General features: G+C 42.7%; 1 long non-coding RNA gene across 2 annotated transcripts in view; it reads right to left on the bottom strand.

The window, feature by feature from the left end:
* LOC140696141 (uncharacterized) overlaps positions 1-18,418 on the bottom strand; it is a 101,853-nt gene extending 83,435 nt beyond the window's left edge. For both annotated transcript variants that reach the window (XR_012072223.1, XR_012072224.1), the window contains exons 1-2: positions 18,243-18,418; positions 7,788-7,952 (exon numbers count right to left, since the gene is read on the bottom strand). This is a non-coding gene — a long non-coding RNA (uncharacterized lncRNA). The remainder of the gene's footprint in view (positions 1-7,787; positions 7,953-18,242) is intronic.
* Positions 18,419-19,070: the final 652 nt, after the last annotated feature.

The raw sequence follows: 19,070 nt of genomic DNA, 5'->3' as shown, positions 1-19,070 counted from the left end.
TAAACTTGGATAAATATTCACCTAAGTCTTGGTTTCTTCATTTGTAAAAGTCCAATAATAATAAGCACCTATTTCGCAGGGTTGCCAAGAAGTTTAATGAGAAAAAGCAGTTACAGCACAATCAGACAATATTTGCACGGTTGGCTACACCATGAAATCAGGGTAGACTGCCTGTCCTAGAGGTGGCTAGATCTGATGAGTCTTAGAAATTCGGCCTCTGCCAAGTAGTAGTTATGTGATCCTAAGCAAGTCACTTAACATCCCTCAGCCTCCGCTTCCTCTTGTGGACAAAATATCATGCTTTCCAGATCTCAGAAGGCTTCTGTAAAATTCAACTAAATATTGGAAATAAAGGTGGTTTGAAAACTCTGTATCATGGCTCCCTAAGATAATAATAATTATTCAGATATGACTCGATATTTGTCATTTTAAAATGCTTCCATCTCATAATTACCCAGAATGTAAGCAGAATAGATGAGAATTAGCAGTGGGAGAGAGAAAATAAAATCAAAGGACTCTGAAACGTCTATTGGCACAAAGCTGGCTTAAAGTCAAACATCAAAATTTCATCTTAACTGTTTTTTCGTTGCTATTATTACTTTATCAAACATCAAAATTTCATCTTAACTGTTTTTTCGTTGCTATTATTACTTTATTTGTGGTTGAGGTTTTTGGGTGTTTACTTCCTGAGAACATTGTCTATTTTATTTTCTCTAAAGTTACTAAACAATATGAAGACTCTAGGTAAGAGATTTGATAGGAATCTCTTAACTGGAGTATTCATCCCTGTGAGTTGTCAGGAGTCAGCACAAAATTCTGTGAGACAACAAACATGAGGCCAGTCTAAAGCAACCCTAGTCATTCCCACAAATGGCATAAGGATTCCTCCTAGCCACTTAAAAGCATCTATTACAGAAGTTCGCCATCTTTCTAGATCTTGAAAATTAGGAGCAAGAAGCTGCATCACGTAGACCTGGGACTGCATCCCAGTGCTGCAGTTTAAAAGGCACATGACCCAGAGATGCCTCATCCATAAACAGGGATAATAACACGTGTCTCAGAGGGTTGTTTTGAGGGTTAAATGTATAAACTATGCAAAGAGCTTGCTAGAGTACCTGGCACATAGTTAAGTGTTCAGTAAATGGTAGTTTTAAAAGAAAGCTTCCCTTGAACCTTTGGGACCTTACAGTACTTTTGTTTGTAACTGATTTTCCATATAAAATCTTTCACCCTCTCAGCAACTCAGGAAAGTCTGTAGATTACGATTCATTAGCGCCATCTTACTGTTGAGAAAACTGAGTCTCAGACAAGTGAAGTGACCTGCCCACGGTCGCCCTGGGGATGAATAGAAGTGAAAATGGTTCCCTTCCAAGCCATGTGCTAAAGGGCTGGTTTCCCAGACCTCAGAGCGAGAAATGCCAAGGGTGGCAGTCCCCTTACAAAGTCCCTAACCAGGGTGGAACTCAAGACCTTGGGACCTCACAGGGGAGCAAGTGTGACTCAGTCCCCCCACCTCTGATGTCTCCCCAAACACACACACACATACACACACACACACACCTGAGCCAGGCCTGGTGCCAGGGCTGCCCAGCTGACCGCAGTCGGAGCTGCTGACACCTGCTCCGGATGGGCAGGCCTGGCTGCGGCTAGAAAGCCTGAATGTTCTGCCCCACAGTTTCCAGTATCTGACGTGCATGCCGGCAGCTCACCTGCTGAGGGAAATCTCCAAGGACCACGTCAGCAGGTTTACCGTAAAGTCATCATCTGGCAGCTTCCAGCCCCGGTCCCTGATTAGTCATGTCCCCTCTCATTTCCCTTTTGATACGGGAATGGAGAGACCCCAGAAATGAGGGAAATCGCTATCATTATTTGAGCCCCACAAGGCCCTGGACTTAATACATCCTGAATCATCTAGGCTACCAGGGTCCCAGACATCTAGACCTTGAGAGCTGGGAGAACACTGAGAGACCATCTACTCCAGAGGAGGGCAAGCTTCTTCTGTAAAGGGCCAAACAGTATACATGTTAGGTTTGGTGTGACACATCCAGTCTCCGTCATGTAGTCTTTTTTGTTTTTGTTTTTTTAAGCCATTTAGGAGTGCAAAAACTATTCTTAGCTCAGGGGCTGGACACAAACAGGACTGTGGCAGAATTTGGCCTGAAGACCATGGTTCATGGATCTCTGATTCATCCAATCCTCTCACTGCACACAGGTCAAAGAGTCTAAGTACATTTGTCCAAGGTCACTCAGCCATCAGGACTCTCACTCATACTTAGATCTGACTTGTGGGCCACTCTGCCTCTGGAATTAAGAATACTTTATTCTCTTTCTTCAAAAATGTATTAACCCCTGGTTCTTAGCCAAAATATTTAATTAATTGCATTTTCAGTGTTCAGTAGTACAAACGCTGCATATGCTATAGATGAAAAAATGTTATTTAAAATCAAAACTAGCTGTAGTTTTTGCTGCCTTCCAAAAATAGGTGAATTCTTTTCTATCAGAGGGAAGCTACATCTGTGTAGCGTCCTCTTGTCTGGCAGAGCTGGTAGAGACGAAGAAGGGAATAGATGGACATTTCAAAGCCTTTCCTTGGCTCTCTTGCACTAGTAAAAAGACAGGAGGCTTGGGAGTGGAAGGGGGGTGAAGAAGACTGCCACTGCTTTGCAGCATTTTTAATTAAGAAAAGGGAGATCCCCAGGCCACATGGCCTGTAGTATCAGCCTAAATTGCTCTACTTAACAAAAGAAGGGGAAGCAGGTGGTCTAAGGAATGGGGGTTTTAAAAATGGGTACACAGAGAGGAGAAACAGGATGGCAGAGCAACATGGCAATGTGACACAGACAGCTTGGTAAGATCAGGAACATCCGATGTCAGTGTTAAGTGATTTGCATTAATACAATCTAAGGCCCCTTCCAGTCTCGGGAACCTCTACTAGAGTGTGACTTATGTGAGCATTTTTATTGCTGTTTTTGAGCAAATTGAAGAAGAGGTGCTGGGGAAAGTGGTAGACTTTGTGAACACACACAGAGACAACCCAAGAACTGAAAGAACAAATTGAGCAGAGAGGATCTCAGAGGAGACGTGACCAGGAAAAGATTATAAGCCTGTCCTCACCACAGAATGGCTCGCTCAATATCCTTTCCCCTTTCTTCTTGCTATTAGAACCCCAATTCTGTTTGGGGCCACAAAGTGCCCAACGTCACTCAAGAGTCTCATTTCCCTGGTTTCCCTGGCAGCTAGGAAGGGCTCCATGATGACACCAGTAAGTCATGGGCAGAACTCTTGTAGGAATTCTGGAAAAGTGTTTCCTTCTTGATAAAAAGGAGCAAACATGGTAGCACCACCACGATCTGCCTTTCTTCTTTCTCTGAACCTATATTCCACACCTAGACTGCAGGAGACATCTTGCTGCGGTCAAACAGAACTTTCTGCAACGTTGGAAATGCTCTGTATCTACATGATCCAATGCAGTAGCCACTGGAAATGTTGCTAATATGACTGAGGCACTGAATTCTTCTCCATTTTTAATTTTAATTAATCTAAATTTAAATAGCCACCTGTGGCTAGAGGCTACCTTATTGGACAGCTAGGACTAGAGAATCATAGGCTCTCTGATGAGTCATCTATCTTCAAACTCCTTGTTGTGTAAGAGAAATCCCTAATTTTTAGGTTACTGAAGATTGAATTTTCTGGTACCTGTGGCCAAATGCATTCTAACTGATACTCCCAGGGAAAGAGACTGGGAGAGCCCCAGGGCCCCCACTGCCTAGGGGATAATATTCAAGCCATTAACTCCATCTTATTTGCATCTTAAATCAACTAAAGTCCGGGCAGAGGAATACCCCAAGCAGAGGGGAAGGGTGGAACAGAGTCCTCCCCTCTCTCTCTCAGACCCTCTCTTTGGCCAAAGACACAAACGTCTAAAACAGCCAAGGCTAGGGGAAGCTGGCAGCTTAGGATCAAAGTGAAGTATGCAGACAGAGGTCCGGGGACTGCCATGTCCTGGCCTGGGTTCTTTCCCTGGCACGCTCACCTTGGGCAAGCTATGTCCTCTCTATGAAGTTCATACCCTTGCATGTGTAAAGTGGAGGATAATCCAGCCTAGCTAAGGAATTACTGTAAGGCTCAACTCAGAATGAATGGAAATACATTTTGTCAATAGGGAAGTGCTGGTGAGGCAATCCTAGAGATCATTCCTGGAAATACTGGAGGCCTCAGAAAGTCCCACCGCCTGGTCTGAGAAGCAGGAGCACCTAACATCCTGGTCTGGTTGGCTGTTCAGACCCAGATTTCATCTTTGAACAGTAGATAGTTCCAGCAGCCTTGCTAAGGGCCAGGTAGTGGGGAGAGAAGTGGCCTGGAGCTGGGGGAGCCCAACTGTCATAAACAAACTTGAGGCAGGCACAAAGCATCGATCCCTTGAGTTGCCATCTCAATTGGTCCCTGACATGACTGCAGATCAGTACCCTCAGATACGCACAGCCTAACTGAATCCTCATCACTGTCCCCTGGGAGGTATTTCCATCCTCCCATCATGATGGGTCAAATCTAAACACAGAAGTAGGTTAGCAAGACTTCTAGGTTAGCTTTGAAGTAGGGAGTTGGAAAGTATGGGTTCCCTTCCAGGAAATGCAAAAAGAAAAACTCAGGGGACCAGGGTTTTGTGGGAAATAGATTGGACCAGAAAAACAGCTTCTAGGCTGGAAGTGTAGACAAAGGCTTATACACCCCCACCTTCAACCCTTTCCAATAATGCCAAACAGATTTGTGTTTTAGTTAGCTATATATTGTTCACAGACAGTTCACTTAAAAGAGTATAATCATTACCCTCATAGAAATATAAAATAAACATGTATTAAGGATTTTATTTAGCTTATTAATTAGTAAGGGAACCAGTAAGATGTCACAGTTGGTTCAAAGAATCACATAGACAAAAACAACAAGAAATGTTGAAAGGAAACTACAAAAAGGTGCACAAGTGGTTTATATTCCACAGGGGGTGTGCTAAACCAACTGTACTCTCACTGGAAAAAAATCTTCTGGATATCTATGAACAAGGACCATTTTTGTGGCTCTGTTATCTATGATTTTCAGAGTTTCAAAATAGCTCAAAGGCACAGAGGCCCCATAGAAACGCGTAGTTTTCCACTGAAGACACCCAGTAATCTTTTCAGTCCACTTTACAGTCATTCACTATCTCTCCTACAACATCTAGGTGTACCTCCATCCTCTTATCTACTAGATCCACAGCTGTCCATGGGTTCACCCCTTGAGATGGATGCCAACATTCATTCAGGAAGTTATCTGGCATGTTCTGGAGCTAAGGAGAGCTGAGGAAAGCACTAAAAAGGCCTGGAATATAGGATTCTTGAGCTCAGAGGTCTACTGCCACAGACTGTGTTTTACAGAAACTGCAGCCCAGAGGAAATAAAAAGGGATTTTCCTAAAGACACAGAACAGAATGGAGTGACACCTTACCCTCCTCAGCACATACTTTTTAAGGCAGAGAGGCTGGAAAAGGAGATGCCAAGGGGCTATTCATTCCCCCATAGACATGTCCTTTTCCTCCTTGAGTCACATCTGCAAAACAGGAGTAATACCTCCCTCCCTGTGCTGTGGGTTGTGAGGTTTGCATGGAAAAAGTGTCTCATAGCAAGTGCTCCATAGAAATCATTTCCCTTTACTGTCCTGAGTGGCCCAGTGACCCCAGGGCAGTCATGGGGGTCATTCTGCTTTCACTCCCCCAGGGGTTGCAACAAAACATAAAGACCACAGCTTCTCCCCAGATGAGTCACAAGTTCCCTTCTGGCCCAAATCCAAATAGACAGGACCGGCCTCAGGCCACCACTGCATTTCCTGTGCCAAGTTGGCCCCTTTATAAAAAAATTTAGAAGGAAACACACCAAAAAAAGAGAAGAGAACAAAAATAAAGTTAAGTGGAAAAGTTGCCCCCACCGGGAGGGGCTCAGGGGTAGGGGCCAGAGGGTGGGTAGCAGAGACAGCCAGGCAGCAGTGGGAATAGGGGACCCGGAGCCTCAGCGAACTGTGCCCTCGGCACAGGGAACCCGCAAACAGAGACACTGAGTTCCTTTCCCAGCAGGGCAAAGTCGGCGTGACCTTCAAACAGCCCGCAAGGCAGGGCTCTGCGCGTCTTCTGGGTCCTGATATGACTGAGCATCCGTCACATAACCCTGTTGTGAGCAATTTGGTCTAGTCCTCTGCCACATTCTCAATTTCGGGGCATCCCTGATTTCTTTCTGCAGAGAGATTCAGAAGAGGCCCAGGCTAGAAAGTGGTGGTGTTTCGTTTTGCTTTTTCCAACATGCACACTCACACCAGCATGTAACGGGGCCTTCCCCCTTCTCTGGGAGGAAAGTTTGCAGAAGCATTGAAGTCGGACAGGAAGGGACCCTCGAAGCTTCTGGGATCCAGTCCTCTGCCTTCTACTAGGTCAACTGGAAAAGCCACTAGAGGAAGAATCCTGGCTTTTCCAGGACTGATCAAAATATAGACCTTGGAAGAAAGCCCTTCACACTTCTCTGACAATTCAGTTACAGGTCACTTCCTTGTCCCAGACATTGCAGAAAATTTGACCCTATTTTACCCATTGAGAAAAATGGGATTCTGAAAGCCCAGATCAGTTGACTATAGACACACAGCTGAGTCAGGACTAAAACCCACAACTCCCATCATTGATATCAATGAGCAATGGGGAAACTGAGGTCAGAGAGGGGAAAACAATTTGCCTAACATCACACAGGAGGTCACCGGCAGGGCTGGGAATGGAACCTGTGTCTCTTGTAGGTCAAAGCTCCGGTCGGTCTACCGTTTTTGCCTCCCTCCTCGGAGATCTCTCAGGACAGACTATCTGTGGCACCGTGGACATTTCCTTGTAGAGAATGATGGCAGACGGTGTTCCCGCCAGGCGGCTGGATTGGCAACGGCTGTGCGGAGCTTTTTGTTGAGAAGACTGAGGGTACATGGGAGCTCAGCAGGAGAGAGGGCACTTGTTTATTGGTGTCTCTCATGAGTACTGTAGGTAGATTGGTCCCTCTCAACTCCCTGTCCTTGTCTGGATTCTATTTTCACTCCCTTTTCTCCCATTTGAGCAGCATTACTATAGGCAGAACACAAAAGAGTCAAATCTAGAACTTAGCCTATCCCCAGAGAATGAAAATAAGACAAATGGACATGAAACTCATGAGACCTGCCATCGTTGGAAGAATTCTGATCTTTTCTGGAAAACCCAAAGTTCATAGGTTGAATGTGGACTCAACTGGGTCTTGGTGCTACCAACCCTGAAGTATAGTGAATGGAGATGTCATGTGGTGGGAAACAGCTCACCTGGAAAATCAATATCTGCATTTTGGAGTGATTTCCAATGTGGAGCTCATGACTGAAACCACTGCTTGCTGTCTTATGTGATAGACTCTGAAGGACAGCATTACATGGGCTCTCACTGTAATCCCATTTTAGCTACTTTGGGAGGTAAATGGTTCTCTTTGAGCTGCTCCCCAGTGCCTACCCCTAAATGAATTTAACATATGCCTCTGTAGTAGACTGAATTACTATTCCCAATTCTTCTCTGCCCTGTAATTATTATTAGGACTACATATCCTCTTTGCTTTGTGACTTGACGTTGCCTCTGAGTAGAAGAAATAAAGTATACGTCCAGCCCATCAACACTGGACTTGGCCATAAGACTTGTTTTAGCCAATGGAACATGGGTGGAAGTGACAGGGTGTCAGTTCTAACAGCCCTAAGAGGCATCATATATTTCTGCTCACCTCTCTGGTACTGATGCTATTTGCCATGATGAGAGTTCCCCCCAAGTAGTTTCTGTCCTTTCAGTTCAGGTCCTAGAATGAAGACATGTGAGCCAAACCTGAACTGACCCTCATCCTGCTGATCCAAACTAAGCCCAACAGAGACACAGGAACTGAATAGCAAATCTGTGAGAAAGAAAAATATGTGTTATCATAAGACACTGACATGGGGGTGGGTAAGTGGGACTATTTCTTATATGGCATTATCAGGCAAAAAAAAATTGACTAATACGGACACATAGATTGTTATTTAGGTTATTCTATCCAAAACAATTTCTCAATTCAATCAATATTTTCATATCATGTAATAATAGGCAAATGGACAATTTTTTTTATTTATATAGATTGTAAACTGACACCATAGCATCCAGTTTGTACATCAGTCTATTATGAACTTGGATAAGATGAGTCTGCTCCCAAGGCTAACCATTACTCAGGAGGATTCAGAGGTTCAATCCAGGGCCAACAACCAGAAATATAAAGAAACTATTCACATATAAGAGGAGAAGCAAAAATACTGCAAAAGTCCACTTGTTGCTGAGATGCTATGGACAATGAAGAGTGTGGTTTATTATGTTTCCTCACCACCACCTCACGTCCCTGGGAGTATTTAAGAACAGTTCTCAGGTATCAAGCATGGGCCATGTTTGTAAAAGAGGCGAGGAAGATGTCAAGCGTCTTTTGCAATAGCAGAATCCTTTGTTTGAACACACTCTTACATGTATTCTCAATTTATGAAATTCATAAGAATGGAGCTGCTCTGCTTAAAGCCTGTGGAAGAGGCCAGGGCCCTTTCTGTTCAGCCTTTCCTTAATCCCCTGGGTGGCATCTACATGGATATCAGTTTTGGCAGTGGGGAAAGTAAGGTCAGAGAAGGGAAAATGATTCTACAGACTCCAGTGAGAAAGCCATGAGATTTTAGGGTCTCTGAACTCCAGAACCCTGGAAGCCTTCCAAGCCAATAGTCTGGAGGTGGTCATTTTCATTGTATTTGGAAGAACACAAAATATAAAGAAGTAGTTAACAGATCTTGACACCAGAGGCATGCTCAATCCTGGCCGCTGTCAGTAAGGAAGGCAGAGACCGTTGCTTCTCTCCAGCTGCAAGGTTTTGACTCAAGGAATCAGCAGATGAATCTCAAGATCATCTCCTATATTAGAAGCCATCATTCTGCACACAGACATCATTATCCCACATGAATCAAAGTGACAGGACCAGAAGCCCTTCTAAGATCTATTTGGCCTCTGATGGAGGGAGATTTGAGGCACTCCTGGGAGCTCTTCCATCTCAAAGCTGTCAGTGCCTGGTGCTGATGCTTTCAATCTCTTGCCTATCCTGAATTCATAATGAAGTGAAATCATAAACCATGCACCGGGAAAAAGAAGGCATCTCTTTGACATTTCAGTGTAAGCCATGGAGGAAGGAGACAAAAAGGGTTGAGACAGAATGAGACAGGCCCTGGATCTATTCAACAAACTTACAGGGTTTAGGCTGAGTGGGCTCCAGTGAATTTCAGAAATGAAATCGCTATTGCTCCATCTTCCTCTGGGGCAACATTATATAACATTGTTTTCTCTCTTTGGAAAGCAGATATTGAAATATGTTTTGAATTAGTGCATCTAGGAACTGGCAAGTCACCATTTAAAGGGACATGAGCTGTGTAGGATGGAAGGACGTGATCTCATGCAATGTGCAGAGAACCAGCATGAGGATCCTGCATTCCTGAAGGTGCTCTGAGACTCACATGGGCAAGTCTCTTCCCTCTTCCAGCCCTCAGTATTCCCTGGAATTTAAAGGTGGGGAAGGATCAAAAAGAGGATCAGAAGGACAAGTCTCAGTCCTCCAGATTCAGCCCCTCAGAAAGTATCCTACTTAGACGCTCTTGATCTTGATCCTGAAAAACCAGCAGGATCTGCAGATGCCAAGGAATTAGATATAATTTTCCTTGCATTCAAGCTGAGTAAGTAAACAAAAAGCATTTACTTTGTGTTGAAGATTGAGGAAAATTGCCAGAATCACTTTTATTTCTACAATGGAAGGAAAATGACCAAGTGAATTGTTCATCCTAACACCATCAAGATCAATTGGTTTTTTTTTTTTATCTATGAGGAAAACTTGGTGAGACTGCTAAATCTCTTGCATCAACTATTACAAAATTTAGTCATTATTAATTTTCACATTAACTATGCTTCGCTTTAATTTTCACACTAACCATCATTTTATGATTTAATTTTGATACCAGCCATTGTTTTATGACTTACATAAATATTTAAGCATTATTTTGAAAGTATTTGAAACAACTAATGGAAAGGGATCCTCAATATACATAACAGAAAACTAAATGACCAAATTCATTAGTGCTACAGAATTATCATTTTCTTAAAAAATATTATTTTCAGGAGCTCAAACAACCATGAAGACTGGATTTTTTAAAACTTTTTTTAGCCTTCTCTCTTGCTGACAAGTACTATAGTACTCAGAAATTGCCCAAGAGAAGCTCATATTTTTGGTGTCATTTTTTTCTTATTTGGCAGAGGCGCCTTGCTTCCCGGTTCAGCTCTCAGGCCACAACACAACAGTCTTCATGTTATGAATTAGTTCTCTCTGAAAAGGCTTCTCGTCTCCAAAATAGACTCTTCCCAACTACTCGGTAAAGCTTGTGAAGCCTTTCATAATTACTCACTCAGACGCAAAGATTCCCCAGCACAGAAGCAAGTCATAATATAAACACCCGACAGCCTGGATCTGCACCAAAACTCCAGACCCCATGTGCCATGGGCAGTCCCCACGGCATGATGGCCCCAGAGTGGGTAACCCCAGAGAGCATCAGAGACTTAGGAAACTGCCCCCAAGTGACTTGTTTTCCCTTGTATTGGACACAGTGTAGAGAACTTCCTACCCATGTCTGCCTTTTTTCTCTCTCTCTTTCCATCTATCCCTCCATCCATTCACCCATCATAGTAGACTGGATCCATTAAGGCCCCAGTTCTCATCCCACCCTGTACCAATGCCTTTGCCATGTAACTCTGTCTCTGGGACCTCAGCCATGGGACCTGCTTTGGCCAACGGGGTGTTAGCAGATGTGACACAAACAGAGGCAAGAAAAATAACCTGCATATTTCTACTCATCATTTGTGGCCTCTTCCATTGGCATAGGTTAGCTCGGTAGGATATGACAGGTGTGTGAAGTAGAGTCAAGCCACCCCAGCTGTCCCAGCCACGGCCACCCTAGATCATCCAGTAGCCAGTCAATTCCCCAGACACGTGACCAGTCCTAATTAATTTCAGCAGAGCTGCCTAGCTGACCACCCCAGACACATGAGCAATAAATAGGCATTGTCATAAGCCACCAAGGTTTTGTGGTTATTTGTTACTCGGGATTATTTTGGCAATAAATAGATCCAACAACATTTACCAGTGTTTTCTATGTCCTAGGCTGACTTCTGAACCACAAAGAAAAATCAGTCATGGTCCTCCCTCATAGGGTTCCCAATCTGTTGGAAGAGATACACAGAATATCTCTTTCTTTATCGAGGAGGATTTTGCCTCATCATCCCCCAGCAGAACTCCCCAAACCTAACTTCTATCCTCCTAAAAACAAGAAAACAGATCTGGAGGCAGAATGAGATAGCAGAGTATCAGAAAAGATAAGGTCCAGGTGCAACTGACAATTTTTCCAAAAACAACATCTGTTAAACACATAGATTTTATGCTCTCATATAAAAAGCCCAGGGATGGGCATTTCAGGGCTGGTATAGTGTTCTGCAAAGTGAGGCACCCAAGATCCTGCTATCTGGATGTTCCCTTATCCTCAACACATGGCTTCCACCTCATAATCCAAGATAGCTGCTCAAGCTCCAGTCATCACCTCCATATTACAGCTATAAGATGGAGGAAGGACAAAGTAATGCTTCCAGAAGACACAAAGGACACTACCGCTTATTTGTCACTGGTCGTAATTTAGTCTCTTGGCAACCTCTATGGTAAAGCAGACTGGAAAATAAATCTTTACTCCAGACAGTTATATGCTCAACCATAAACTGGAGGTTCCGTAAATAAGGGGTAAGTGGAAGATGGAATTTGGGAAACAATCAGTACTTTCTACTGCAAATCCAAAACAGGTTTTGGATCAGACTTAGATCCATATCATAGCCCAACCAGGAGCTCAACTTGCAAACTTGGGAAAATCCTTTCCTTCTTCAGGCCTCAGTGTTCCTACCTATACAATGGAGGCATTGTATTCAGAGTTGGTCTGCATGATCTCAATCTTCTTCTGGCTCTTGCCTTTCCCGAATAATAGACTGAAGATTCTGAAAGGGTTAGCCTTCATCAGAGATATAACTATCTATAAATCTAGGTGACATCTCCCCTTTAGTCTGAAAGCATTTAGTGAACAAAAAAACAAATGCCAAATACAAACCTGTGTTGGAGGATGAGAGGGACCTATCTGAGCTCTCTCATGGCTGCTTTTCAAGTTGTATAGAAGTGGCTGTCATGGGGTTCTGGAAGTTTCTAAGGCCGACCTTAGCTAGAACCCTCAGGTACCTAGTAGTGGTCAGATAACAAACTCAACTCCTGCCCCAGACCCAGAGCTAGGAAGCTGTGCGACTCAACAAGATTTGAGAAGGGAGCAGTCAGATACTAAAAACCTAACCTGGCAACTCTTGTGTGACCCTGTTTGGAGTGGGAATAGAAAATAAACATATTTTCATTTACCTCTATCAAATTATATAGCCCATAGGTACACTTTATAAAGAGGAACTAAACCTTTGCTCAGAGTCTAGTTAAGGCCTTCTACAAGTCTTACAAAGCCTTACAATTCTGTGAGGAAAGAAACAACATACTCCCTTGTGGGTTAGGACAATATCATGAGGCTTTCAAATCTTAGAGTAAAAGTCTCTTCCATCTGAGAGACATAAGAATCTCTTCTTACAGAATGAGCCTAGGTCTACGGCTTTGTCTTTATCTACTTTGAAATCATTGTTTGTGGATTTGCAGTCAAAATTATTCTACTTTTATAAATCAGACATTTAACTTACAACTCAGAAATCCTCTTCCTTTAAAATTCAAGCATTTTATCTCTCCTTTTGGGGAAAAAAAAATTTCAAAATGGCACTGAAGCCCAGGGCCAACAGAACACTCCATCTGCCACAAAATTCACAACTGCCTGAATCTCGTATGAAATGCATGAATAACAAGAAAACAGCAACATTACATATTATGTGTTTCCTCTGCACCTATTACTTTGAGTTCAATGTCTCAGCGAATCCTTAAAAATTCCTGAGAATTAGGTGTTATGACCCCATTTAGAGGCATGAACACTGAAGCTCAGAGAAACCACATAACATGTCCAAGGTCATATTTCATCCTAGGCCATTGCCCTGAACAAAGCACTTAGTACAGTGTCTGGCATACAGTCAACACTCATGTTACTATTATAGTGACTCCCCATAAAATGATTCTTGCCTACTTTGGGGCAAGGTGGCCCCAGGCACACAAGCCCACAGCATCTAGCAGACTTCCACAGGAGAAGCCAATAGCTCTCTCCAGCATCCTCGCCAAGGTCAAAGGATTTTGTCTTATTGCATTGGTTTCTGAGAATGCTGGATTTCACTTTTTAGGTCTTCATCTGAACAGTCTGAAGAAATAAGATCTTCCATATGCCTGGGGAATTGGCAAACTATCTAGAAATCAGTTATAAGGCTAAGTGAGAAATCACCATGAAAAGGGTAGGGCCTCAAATTGGTAGCTTCCAATCCTTCTCTACAAGGAGAAACCTCTAATTTATCCAAGTGAAGACACGACTGATGGAATATGTTCAGAGGTCAAATGTTAGAAACAGAAGAGCTGCTGTATGTCAGTTCCAATGGTGCACCTTTGCCCATCAGTAGGCCAGAGAAAATACTGGAAAAAGGTATATGGAGACATAAGTAGGTAAGTCTGCTGATTTGGAAACCTTGAATCTCTCTTTCTCAACTTTTTTTTTCCTCTGTAAGACTTTGCCCTTTGCCTTCAAACATGCTTCTTCTCTATCCCCCTATCGCTTGACACCGTATAAGTATGTTTTCCTACATCCCCTCTGTTTACTTTTCAAGCACCAAGGCAACAATAAATACAGAGTCTTACTCAAATCCAATTGAAGTATACATATGCACCATTCTCCGTGTATATATGGCATTCTGCCAGGATTTGCAATATAAAGAGCATTATAAACAATATTGCTGTTCAGAGGTCAGGGACACATGGTAGGGTCTCAAGCTTCCCCTTTATCATTCAGTCAAGTTACTCCCATCCCCATCTGGGTCAGGTAATATGACGGAGCTCTGTGAGCACAAAGGCTTCCAGAGAGAGCACAGATGGGTGGATGGCTACCTAAAGGCAGCCTGGTGAGACACTGGGGAAGGCACAGATGTCCTTTCAAAATGCACGACATGGGGCAGTGCAACACGCAGTTTCACAGATGCCTGTTCTTCTTGCCCTGGACGAGTTGGGAACTGTGGGTCCCATTTCAGAGTTGAGCAAATAAGACCCAAAAAAGGGAAGTGGTTCTCCCTGAGTGGGAAAGGCAAAAATCCACGTAAGAGTAAGTAATCTTTTAGACCATGGACCTAGCAGATGACTTGCTGTAAAGGGAAAACATCCTTGAAGGAATGTGGGAAGCCCACATTTTAACTGCTACCCTACATGCCCATGGCTCCTTCTTCTCTATCCACTGTTTCAAAAGAGGGAGGAAGAACAAAATCCAGCACCAAGAGGGACTGCCCAGCAGGAGTTCCTGAGAATGGCCTGCACTGCAGCATTGTTCCGTTGGCTGTGCTCGGGTGAGAGGGGCTTGTAAAGGAGCATGCATCGCCTCTTTGGAAGCCAAGCCATTTTAGTCGCTGCCCAGGAAGGCCCAGAATGAAGCCCTCTGGTTCTGTTCCACAGCAAACAGTGTCACTGTGAAGTTTCACTGTAATAAAGAGATGATTCAGTAATTACTCAGAGAAACCATAACATTTCAGAGATGTTCTCCTGGACCACAGCATGTACAGTGATGTGAGCTTTGTCTTCCTGCCACAGCCTTTGCATTTAGTGTCAGATCTGAGTAATAAGTGACATATTAAATGACTGGTAACAATGTTTATCCTTCCTTCCTCCCCACCCCCACCACACTCAGAAGTCAGCCAACCTGACAGAACTTCAATACCAAAACCTTCACTGAGAACAGTGAAACTTGATTCTCTTCATTTTCCCACAAGTCTCAAACTGATACTGGAAATTTTTTTCTTTGTCTCCAGTGTAATCGAAAAATATGTTTTTATTTAGAAGCAATCCAAAAGTCAAGCCTATGTTTAGAATGTGAGATTACAGAGGAAGATTTTTCTATAAGGTTCTTAGTTATGTAAGAGCCACAAGAAGATTTTATTTGTGACCCTCACCTTGGGGCTCTGAAAGGAGTCCAGGGGTTAGGATTCCTGGAAATTGAGAAGCTTATTTTTGAAAGAATAAACTAAATCTTCATCTCAAAAAGTATGGGCAAGACATGAGTTTACATCCAAAATGATGCCCTTCCACAGGCTGCTTAGAAGACAAACATAAACCCATCCCAGAATATTTACTACATAGGTCACTGACATGATGCTGTGCATCAAATCAGTATTTCCTAAACTCCATTTATTCACACATCATTGTTGGATCTGCCTACTATCTCTACTATTATTTCCTTAATATTTTTCTTTAAACCATCTCATTCTTTCACACAAAAACAAATGTACCATATAAATGGAAAAGGTCAACACAAAAATAAATAGAATAAAAACAGAATAAGGTGCTAAAATTCTGGTATGATGCTATCACCTGCAAAGACCCTAAGCCTGCAGGCTGTTTTTCTTTTTGTTATAAAGGGAGGTTGTCAACTTTCTGTAGGCATGACAGAGTGGGCAGCACCTAGCTAAGACGTCTCCCTGTATGTAATTGAAAAGACTAAAAAGGGAGTCACTCTCTCATGATAATATTCAATGCTATATAATGTCATGTCCATGTCTGACCCTAAATCATCTCACTTCCCACTAGGGGACTGTGCCCCACACTTTGGGGAAATACTGCGTTAATGCCAGGGCCTAGCAAACGTCCCCAGGTCTCTAATTGGTCAGAGCTCTTGTTCAAACAGAAGTATATTAAAAGAAAGCAGAGTGAACGATCTCAATCTTCCTTCTCCTGTGGACAATATTTTGTGTAATTTAAAAATGTCTAATGCCCTGTGTCTCACTTAATCACTGCTGCACAGCAAAACACCCCAAATCTCAGTGGCATCAGTCACATTGTCATTCCTTGTCTATGAGTTGCGTGGGTTTTGGCTGATCTCAGCTGAGCTTACCTGGGCTGCTTGCCTGGAGTGACTCTGACCTATGCCTCTCATTCTCCTTTTGGACTAATGGGCTAGTGGGCACATATTCTGTCAGGGCAGCAGCAGAAGAGAAAGAACAGAAGTGGCAACATGTTCAGCATTCTAAGCTCAAAACTCTAATACTGTCCCTTTTGCCTACAAACCAGAGACCAACGCAAATCACTTCATCAAATCTAAAACCAAATGCAGGGAAATACATTCTGCCTATAATGATGCCATGGAAGAGGTATGACCATAGGCAGGGGTGAGGAACTGGGACCAAAAATGCCATCCGCAACACTCTGTCTCATTTGATCTCTCTGGAAACCTTCGTTTGACTGTCCCTTACAATATCAGATGCAATATTCTCAGAAGTAAATTTTAGTCCTTACATTTAGGGTCAACTGATTCTCGACAACAGTGCCAAGCCCAATCAATGGAGAAAGAATAGTCTGGAAATCCACATACAAAACAGTGAAGTTGGACCTCACACTATATGCAAATATTAACTGAAAATGGACCAAAGACCTCATGTAAGAAAACTATAAGATTCTTAAAAGAAAACATGGGAGTAAATCTTCATGACCTTGGGTCAGGTGGTTGGTTTGTTGGCTATGACATCAAAAACACAGGTAACAACAACAACAAATGGTTACGTGAACTTCATCAAAATAAAAAACTTACATGTGCTTCTAAGGACACCATCAAGAATACGAAAAGACAACCAACAGAATGCAAGAATTATTTGCAAACCATGTATCTGATAATGGGCTGATATCCAGACCATGTAAAGAACTCTTAAAATTCAACCATAGAAAGACAATCCAATTTTTAAATAGGCGAAGGAGTTTAACAGACATCTCTTTAAACAAGATATACGAATGGCCAATAAATATATGAAAAGACGCTCAGTATCATTAATCATTAGGAAAACACAAATCAAAACCACAATGAGATACTATCCATACTCACTAAAATGGTTAAAATGAAAGGACAGACAATAATAAGTGTTGTTGGGGGTATAAAGTAAACGAAACCCTCATACGTTGCTGGAAGCATCATAAAATAAAATAAACTTTGTAAACAGTTTGGTGATTTTTTCAAAATGTTAAAATTGAGTTACTATACGATTCAGCCATTTCACTTCCAGGTATATATCCCCAAGAGAAAAGAAAACATACGCCCATAAAAAACAACTTGCAAGTAAATATTCATAGCTGTATTATTCACAGAGCCAAAAAAGTTGACACAATCTAAATGTCCATCAACAGAGGAATAGATAAGATGTGGTATCTTCATACAATGGAATATTATTTGGCAACACAAAGAAATAAAGAATTGATATATGTCACAACATGGGTGAACCTTGGAAAGATTATAAGTGACATAAACCAGAAATAAAAGACTACATATTCTATGATTTAATTTATATGAAATGTTCAGAATAGGCAAATTCATGGAGACAGAAAGCAGATTAGTGGTTGCCAGGGGCTGGAAGGAAGCGGGGAATAGAGAGTGACTGCTGATGGGTACGGAGCCTCCTTTTTGGGGTGCTGCAAATATTCAGGAATTAGATGGTGGTAATGGTTGCACAATTCTGATTATACTAAAAACTACTGACTTGTATACTTTAAAAGTACACATTTTATGGCATATGAATTATATCTCAATAAGCCACCATTTTAAAAACTGAATTTTAAAAATTACCCAATTAGACAATGGGCAAAAGACACAGAGACACTCCGCCAAAGAGGAGGGATAGGTGGCTGATAAGCACGTGAAAAGATGTTCAACATCAGTAGCGTCAGAGAAACGCACATTAAAATCACAGAGAGATACCAAAACACACCTATTAGAATGGCTAAAATTTAAAATAGTGTAAAAAAAACACTGAAGGAGAGGAGAGAAACAGGCAGGCCCACTCGTCCATTGCTGGTGGGCCTCTAAAACAGCACAATCACTATGGAAAATACTTTAGTCACCGGCAAAGCCCATTCACACTTCCTGGGAAATAAAATTAGGGTCTGGGTAATAAAATAAAGTCTAACCTTTTTTTTTTTCCTTTTCCTTCGAGCTTCGTCTAGTATCACTTGCTAGTAGGGTACCAGGTGCAGAGGCCTGGCACCCAGTTCTTCAGAGCTCCTAGGGCGAAACAGCTGAGCCCACATGTCAGCTGGGCCCCCGCCCGCAAAAGTGCACACGCGCGCGTGCACACACACATAGACACGCGACACACGACACCACAATTCAAGATGGCGGCAGTGGGCCGTGCGCACAGAGGCTGCGCTCGGCACTGTGATCCAGAGCCTGAGCAGCACAGCTGAGCTGGTCCCGCGAGAACTCCGCTCCCTCCCGCTCCACGGAGGAGGACCCCCACCCATACAGCAGCCCCGCCCATGGCCTATTGGGAAAAGCTAGCACTCTGGAAGGGAGCTCACACCTCTCCATTCTTCAATCAAAGAATAAAACTTTCCTTTGCTTCTGAATCCAACTTGGTCTCGTTCTACTGGCACAAGCATCACCAGGCAGAAGGACACTTGCTGGGGTCCAACTTGGGAGGCTCGGTAACAATTTGACACCTTCTTTTAGAACTAAAAATGGATCTACCATACAATTCAGAAATTGCACCCTTGGGAATTTACCCCACAGGAGTGAAAACTTATTTCTGCATAGAAACTAGTATGTGAATGTTCATAGAAGCTTTATTCGTAATGGCAAAAAACTAGAAACCATTCAAGTGAATTTCTGTGGGTGACTGGTTAAACTGTGGTACAGCCATACCGTGAATTATGAGTCAGCAATGAAAAGGAATAAACTATTGGTACATAAAACTTGGATGAATCTCAAGGAAATTATACTTAGTTTTAAAAAAAGCC

Source organism: Vicugna pacos, chromosome 4, assembly GCF_048564905.1.
Source record: "Vicugna pacos chromosome 4, VicPac4, whole genome shotgun sequence".
Lineage (NCBI taxonomy): Eukaryota > Metazoa > Chordata > Mammalia > Artiodactyla > Camelidae > Vicugna > Vicugna pacos.
Note: the sequence above shows the minus strand (reverse complement) of the source record. Positions and strands in the feature narration are given on the sequence as shown.